Raw genomic sequence first — 6,000 nt, forward strand, 5'->3', positions numbered from 1 at the left:
GCATATTATGCTCTATTATTTCAAGAAAGGTAAAAATGCAACTGAAACGCAAAAAAAAGATTTGTGCAATGTATAGAGAAGGTGCTGTGACTGATTGAACGTGTCAAAAGTGGTTTGCAAAGTTTCATGCTGGAGATTTCTCACTGGACGATGCTCCATGGTCAGGTAGACCAGTTGAAGTTTATAGCAATCAGATCGAGACATTAATTGAGAACAGTCAACATTATACCACGCGGGAGATAGCTGACATACTCAAAATATCCAAATCAACTATTGAAAATCATTTGCACCAGTTTGGTTATGTGAATCGCTTTGATGTTTGTGTTCCACATAAGTTAAGCAAAAAAACCCTCCTTGACGGTATTTCTGCATGCGATTCTCTACTGAAACGTAATGAAAGCATTCCGTTTTTAAAACAAATTGTCACGGGGGATGAAATGTGGATACTGTCGTGGGGCAAGTGAAATGAACCGCCACCAACCACATCAAAGGCCAGTCTTCAACCAAAGAAGGTGATGTTGTGTACATGGTGGGATTGGAAGGGAGTCCTCTATTATGAGCTCCTTTCGAAAACCAAATGATTAATTCCAACAGTTACTGCTCTCAATTAGACCAACTGAAAGCAGCACTCAGTGAAAAGTGTCCCGAATTAGTCAACAGAAAACACACGATCTTCCACCAGGATAATGCAAGACCGCATGTTTCTCTGATGACCAGGCAAAAACTGTTACAGCTTGGCTGGGAAGTTCTGATTCATCAGTCATATTCATCAGACATTGCACCTTCAGGTTTCCATTGATTTTGGTCTTTACAAAATTCTCTTAATGGAAAAAATTTCAGTTCCCTGGAAGACTGTAAAGGGCACCTGAACAGTTCTTTTCTCAAAATGATAAAAAGTTTTGGGAAGATGGAATTATGAAATTGCCTGGAAAATGGCAGAAGTAGTGGAACAAAACAGTGAATACGTTGTTAAATAAAGTTCTTGGTGAAAATGAAAAATGTGTCTTTTATTTTTACTTAAAAATTGAAGGAACTTTTTGGCCAACCCAATACCACATCACTTCTGCTACACCCTGGGGTCAAAGTGAGTCACAACGCCAGTCCAGGTTTCAAAGAGGGGAAAAGATACTCCAACTCTTGAAGAGAAGATCAGCAAAACTTGTCCTCTTATTTTTCAATTTCTCACAACTTCCTATTGCACTTTGCATAACATTCAAATTACCTGTTTATGGCCTTGCATAATCTAGGCCTTGCCTCTCTCTCTGAAATAACCTATCGCCAATTTCTCTTTGGCTCACTACAAACAGTTGCTCTCACTTTAGGGCTTATTTGCTGTTCCCTGTTTCTGGGAACACTGACACTCTTGGGTCAGATCTTTGCAAGACTGAAGTCCATTTTGTCTTTATGCTCAAATGTCAGCTCCTCAAAGAGGCATTCCCTGAGCACTTCTCCCAGTCACTCCTGACCACATATGGTACTTAGCAATGTCAAAAATTATCTTATTCATTCACTTACTATCCATCTTCTCACCAGAATTTAAAGACCATGAGAGCATAGCCATTAGTTCTCTATTTCACCTCTGTATCCCCAGTACCTAGAATGGTGTTAATACCAAGTAGATGTTCAATAATGATTTGTTGGAGCAATTAACCTTTATAGCTTTGAAAATGCGTATCACCTTAGAAGACAGGCCAAAAGTGGGTGGAAAAGTGAATCTCAAAGTTAAAATTAAAAAAAAAAAATCTGTAGGCTCTTTTCCTGTAATTAGGGTACATTGTCACCAAGTGGCAGCAAGTGCTTTAATCATTTTGTCAATCTACTGGGCAAGTGCTTTTCCTTAGATTCAAGTTGTGTTTGCCCAAGTCCAAAGTAACAGATTTATAGTCACTTATTTTCTGCTTTATGATTATTCATTATTTAGAATACTTTTTAAAAATTGCTGACTTGAAAAAATAATAAACAGTAAAGCTGTTCATTCTCAGAGAAACACTTTTTTTCTCTGTGTATATATTAGTTGTCATTAAATCTATTTTTTTCCCATAGCTATATTCTGATTTAAATGTTTTGGTTTTTTTTTTAACTTCGACATGAATTCTACCATAGAGTCATTGTGCCTCAAGGCTGACCTGTGGAGCTGGGCCTTCGGGCTAGATTTACATTGCAAAGCTTTGTGGCTTCTCTCAGCTGCTAGCTCTACCCTCATTTAAAGCCTGCTGTTGACTTAGTTCCCTATGTGTTTCAACTCCCCTTTTCTCAACACTAGTTCTTTTATTTCTCTTCCCTGTATCAGAATTAGGAAGAGAGAGAAAAGAACACCTATTCCTTTATCTTGGACACATGATTCTGCCCCAGATTCTTTCCAATACAAAGAAAGTAATTGTCCTTAAACAAGAGTCAAATATCTCCCTTTATTCAGTTTTCTCATTGGGAGTTCTTTAAACTAGTGATTATGTGCAGTAGGACGTATCTTAGCGAAGCCAGAGCAATGATCCTGCAAGGGGCAGTTTATATAAACTGTTTTTGTGATAAGAGTTCTTTAGAAACTCTTTTTCTAAAGAAAGAGATAGAGCTCTTAAGCAGAAAAATGAAGCAACATTTTGACAAAGTTCCTGACTGGGCATTTAAGATTTTCTGCATAGATCCTCTGAAGGGTGCCAGGCCCAAAGGCTGGACCTCGTGAGTCAGCTGCAGGGATCCCACTGTGAGTCACATCTTATAAGATCTCTAGGACCACATCCTCTCCTTGGTTCACATTTCTTCACCAGGCATGCTAGGGATGTAATAAATTCTTACTGAATATTCTTCAGGGATGATCCAGACTCAGGGCATCCACATTACAGAAGCTTAATCCAACATAAAGGATAACATTTTTCTTCTTTCTATGGAAATGACCCATTCATATATTTGCATATTGCGAACAAAATCTGATCACTCTAAGGTTAAATGTCTTTTAGAATATATATAAAATCAGAACTCATTAAGACAATGTTTATGTGTAAGGAATGTTCATTGAATGAATGAAGGAAAATGAACATTCTGAGTTCATAGTCTATAAATATGTTAATTTACATCAGTGTTCTTTGATACTTTTGGATTTCATATCCCATTAGTTCAAAAAAAAACAACTCTCAAAATATATATTATTTAAAGTTATTCAAATGTACTACTGTACCAATGCTTTATGTACATGAAAATATACACAAAATTATAAACTCTTAAAAGGGTAAAAAAGAAACAAAGCTTTTAAGTAATTATTTTATTTATTATTGGTAAAAATTTCATTCTAACCAAAATATTTTACACATTACTAATATTCTTAGTGAGAACAATGCAATTGAATATGTTCTATGTTTTAAAATTTTGGTTTAGGACTCTGTGATGTAATCATTCAATGGTCTAGTTCTAAGATTGATTTGTTTTCTTACTTGGTTTTAATTGCTGTCAGAGGATAAAAAACTACTTCATTGATCCAAATAGAAGGTTTGTAACATTGGCCTCTCTTACTGAATCACAGTATTCATTATTCAATCATATTCATCAAATATGTAAAGGTTTTTGTGGAAATTCAGCTAATACCTTTTTGTATTCTCTGATATCGACCTCATTTTCTTACAAATGAATCAGAAGAGGCATTGGTGGAATATGGCTATGTTCTTATATTTTTATAAAATATGTTCAAAACTCTGTGAACGATTTTTAAACGCTAGAAAATTCAGTTTCTTGGTGTGAAAAGATGGAAGTTTTTATAAGTGGTACAATGCCATTTTCAACAACAAAATCACATAATGAAGAAAACAGTGCTCTCTCCATAGCACAAGTTTCTTTTGAGGAGCGGTTACTCTCTCACTCATTGGTAAATTGACACTTTCACCCTAAGGGGCATATTAGGTGTATGCATGTATGTAGGTGTGTATGTATGTATGTATGTACTTAATACCTGTTAGGTAGAATTCCGTTAATAGCTATTTTCATTGTTTGTTTATTTATTTATTTATTTAATTGAAGTATAGTTGCTTTACAATGTTGTGATAGTTTCTGGTGTACAGCAAAGTGATTCAGTTATATGTATGTACATATATTCTTTTCATATTCTTTTCCATTATAGTTTATTAGAAGACACTGAATATAGTTCCCTGTGCTATAGAGTAGGACCTTGTTTTTTATTTTATATATAGTAGTTTGTATCTGCTAACCCTAAACTCCTAATTTATCCCTCCTCACCTGCCTTTACTCTTTGGTAACCACGATTTTTTTTCCTATGTCTGTGAGGCTGTTTCTGTCTTGTAAATAAGCTCATTTGTATCATTTTTTAGATTCCACATATAAGTGATATCATATATTTGTTTTTGTCTGACTTACTTCACTTAGTATGATATTCTCTAGGTCCGTTCATGTTGCTGCAAATGGCATTATTTTGTTTTTTTTATGGCTGGGTAATATTCCATTGCATATATACTACCACATCTTCTTTATCCATTCATCTGTCAATGGACATTTAGGTTGCTTCCATGTCTTGGTTATTGTAAACAGTGCTGCAATGAACATTGGGGTGCATGTACCTTTCTGAATTAGAGTTTTTTCTGGATATATACCCAGGAGTGGGACTGCTGGATCACATGGTAACTCTATTTTTAGTTTTTCTAAGGAACCTCCATACTGTTTTCCATAATGGCTGCACTAATTTACATTCCCACCAACAGTGTAGGAGGGTTCCCTTTTCTCCAGATCCTCTCCAGCATTTATCATTTGTAGACTTTTTGATGATGGCCATTCTGACTGGTTGAGGTGATACCTCATTGCAGTTTTGATTTGCATTTCTCTAATAATTAGCGATGTTGAGTATCTTTACATGTACCTATTGGCCATTTGTATGTATTCTTTGGAGAAATGTCAGTTGAGGTCTTCTGCCCATTTTTTGATTGGGTTGTTTGTTTTCTTGTTATTGAGTTGTATGAGCTGTTTGTATATTTTGGAAATTAAGCCCTTGTTGGTCACATCGTTTGCAAATATTTTCTCCCAGTCTGTAGGTTGCCTTTTGTCTTGTTTATGGTTTCCTTTGTTGTGCAAAAGCTTATAAGTTTGATTAGGTCCCATTTGTTTATTTTTGCTTTTATTTCTATTGCCTTGGGAGACTAACCTAAGAAAAAAATTGCTACGATTTATGTCAGAGAATGTTTTGCTTATGTTCTCTTCTAGGAGTTTTATGGTGTCATGTCTTACATTTACGTCTTTAAGCCATTTTGAGCTTAGTTTCGTGTATGGTATGAGGGAGTGTCTAACTTCATTGATTTACATGTGGCTGTCCAATTGTCCCTAACGCTACTTGCTGAAGGGATTGTCTTTTCTCCATTGTATATTCTTGCCTCCTTTGTCAAAGATTAATTGACTGTACGTGTGTGGGTATTTGGCATTATTTAAAAGGTCAGAAATTTGCAGTTTTGCAAACGCACAATCAGTAGCAATGTATGACAACTCTTAAGGACTTTGCCACAAGATAACCAGCAAACCTCGCCGCGGTACCGATGATTTGCATGATCACTCCACATGTCATCACAACGTAATCTAAAGCTTTCCCCGTATTGTAAATGATCCTACTTTTATAAATAAATACCACCTCTAACATTTTCTATTTCTTTATGGTCTCACAACTCAAAGAGTGGTTCACTGACCAGCAGCACCAGCCAGCATCGCCTGGGAGCTTTTAGAAATGAAGACTCTCGGGACAGGACAGACCTACTGAATCAGAATCTGCATTTTAACAAGACCCCAGGTGACTCTTGCACACACTTTCAGCCTTGAGAGCACTGCCCTGTGAAATTCTGGCTTCTACTTTTTTGCTTCAGTAACTTCTTTAGGAAAAATGAAGCGAATGAATTTCACACATGGGGCAAGTCTGTGGCCTGACTTCCAAATTCTTTTTTTCCCCCAATCAAACCACCTGCTCCTTTGGTGGTGGCATTCACTCAGTTTTCAAGAAGTCATTTTCGGTGGGGAATGCAT

This window comes from Monodon monoceros, unplaced genomic scaffold (genome assembly GCF_005190385.1).
Source record: "Monodon monoceros isolate NGI ecotype Baffin Bay Population unplaced genomic scaffold, NGI_Narwhal_1 Super_Scaffold_21, whole genome shotgun sequence".
In the NCBI taxonomy this organism is placed as follows: Eukaryota; Metazoa; Chordata; class Mammalia; order Artiodactyla; family Monodontidae; genus Monodon; species Monodon monoceros.